The following is a 2,706-nucleotide window of genomic DNA, read 5'->3' on the forward strand; positions in this document are numbered from 1 at the left end:
AAGAAATGACTTATTTAGATTTATAACTTTATATTGTTTTATCATTCCTAAACTAGATTATTGTTTCTTTTCTAGGAATGGGTTTATTTTTTTAGTTTATGTTTTTAGTTTTTTTTTTTTTTTTGGTTTTGCTAAAGTTTGGATTTATTTGTTCCTGCTGCTGTGCACAATAATGAAAGAAAATATCTTTTGGGAGCCCAGGAGATGGATGAAGAAAAAAAAAAAGAAGATAGCTGAGAAGACCAACTAGTGTAAGGAATGGCAAGTTGGAGTAGCTGGACATTTTGGTAAATGTATGTTTATATTATTGTAAAAGTGTAATGATTTATGATTCATAATGTCAACTAAAATTTGTAAGCTTATTAAGTGTTTTGATATTACCCCTTCTCTCAGTTACCTCTAAGGTTGAAATTAGATCATAAATACCCTGTATGATTCTTCATCTTTTATGGTGTGGGTTCTAAAGGTAAATATTGGAGAAACCACACCTTGGAAAGAACAGATAGTGCCCATTTGGATAAAATATTTGAGTGGTTCTCAGAGAGGGCACTACAGTAGGCTGCAAGCAGCCCATGTCCGAACTCACGACGGCGCTCTACAATGACTCGAAACGCCAGGATGCGGTCTATTGTAGACTTACCAGGAGTAAATCCAGATTGCTCCGGCCTTTGGTGCCTCAGCAGGTGGTCTCTGATACGTCTCAGTAGGATGTGTGCGAGTACCTTGCCTGGTACACTGAGTAGTGTAATGCCTTGGTGATTGCTGCAGTCCCACCGATCCCCTTTCCCCTTCCAGAGAGGGATGACCACACCCATCAGCAGGTCAGGGGGAATGGTACCAGTCTGCCAGATGGCAGACAGGACTGAATGCAAGCCCCTTGCCATAGGTTCTCCACCAGCCTCTAACAATTCAGCTGGGATGCTACAAACACCTGCTGCTTTACCACTCTTCAGCTTGGAGATCGCCCTCCTGACTTCAGTCAGGGAGGGATGATCCTCGCTGATGGGTGGGTCTGGCAGAGGAATCTCAACATTACCTGTATCCATGTTAACTGTAGGTGGATCAACCTGATACAGCTACTCAAAATACTCAGCCCAACGCACACGCACCACATCAGGATCTGAGATTATCTGGCCAATTGCTGAGTGGACTGCAGTCGTCTGTGAGGAGGGCTTGGTAGGCAGGACGAAGGTCATTTACTAAGAAAGGGCTTTCGATCTCCTCTGCAAGATTACTGATAAACTGTTTCTTGTCCCTTCTCAACAGTTGGCCTAGTCCTGCGCACCAGAGACTGGAGCAAGTTGCGATCCCCTGACAATCGAGCCGCACGACAAGCATCTGTGGCTTCCAGTGTCTCCTGCGAGATGGAATTCTGTCTTGCTCTTGGGCGTTCACCAATGGATTCCTGAGCTGCATCAAGCATTTCACGCTTGAAGGTATCCCACATAAGAACAGGGTCTGTCAGGCCCTCGAGTGCTGTGAGACGATCAGAGATAGCCTCGGCAAACCCCCGGGCACACTTGTCCTCCCTCAATCTGTCCAAATGAAACACCCTAGGGTGTTCATTTCGGCGACGGGGGGTTCTAAAGTGGACCCAGAGAGTAGCCACAACTAATCTATGATCATTTCCACAGAACTCGGCACTTCGATACACCCTGCAGTTCTGGAGGATCCTCCACCAAGTGCTAACGAGGATGTGGTCGATCTCCTTGGTCACACTACCCATATCGCTGTACCAAGTCCAGCGATGCGGGTCAGAACGCTGATAACAGGAACCAGAAATCCTAAATTTCTGGGACCTAGCAAAGTCACGGAAAAGGAGGCTATTCTCGCTGCCATGAGGACCGACAGACATCTCATAGCCAGCTCGATCGCAGCCTGATACCGCATTGAAGTCACCCAGAACAATACGAATATCTCGCCGAGGACAACTGTCTGCCACAGATGCAAGTTTGGCGTAAAACATCTCTTTCACCTCAAGTTTATATACATCCATAGGAGCGTATACAGCAACAAGAGACATGAAGCCAAGCGAAAGCTTCAGTCTCAATACCATAATATGCTCATCGACTGGAGTGACCTCCACTACCAAGGGTTGAAGTCTGCTGGAGATGGCCATGGCTACTCCCTGGAGATGGTGGCCATCGCTGCAGCCCGACCAATAGTAAGTGTAGCCACCCACACTAATCGTGCCACTGTCAGGTCTTCTCACCTCCGAGAGAGCTGCCACCTGTCGCAGGGAACGGACGTTTCAAGCCCCCACCCTGACAGCCCGCCTGAGGTCTAACCTCGGGCAGTCACTCTGGGTGGGCGCCACCTCTGCCACCCCTACCAACGCCGCCCCATATAGAGAAGGTTGGCTGGCTGCAGGTCCCATAATCCACCTGCAGGGCTCTCTGGGGCTTTCCCCCACGAGCATCACGCCAGGTTGGCGGCCGCTGGGACCCAGCTGGGATGGTGGGTAACCCCCCCTCCCCACCCGAGTCCCAGTATGTATGTATATGTATATATATGTATATATGTATTTGTATTTGTATATATGTATATAAACATATAGATATATACATACATATATATACATATACATACAAACATATATATATGAATACATGTACACACACACACACACACACACACACACACACACACACACACACACACACACACACACACACATATATATGTATATATATATATATATATATA

The sequence above is a fragment of the Penaeus chinensis genome, chromosome 1, assembly GCF_019202785.1.
Source record: "Penaeus chinensis breed Huanghai No. 1 chromosome 1, ASM1920278v2, whole genome shotgun sequence".
NCBI classification, from domain to species: Eukaryota; Metazoa; Arthropoda; class Malacostraca; order Decapoda; family Penaeidae; genus Penaeus; species Penaeus chinensis.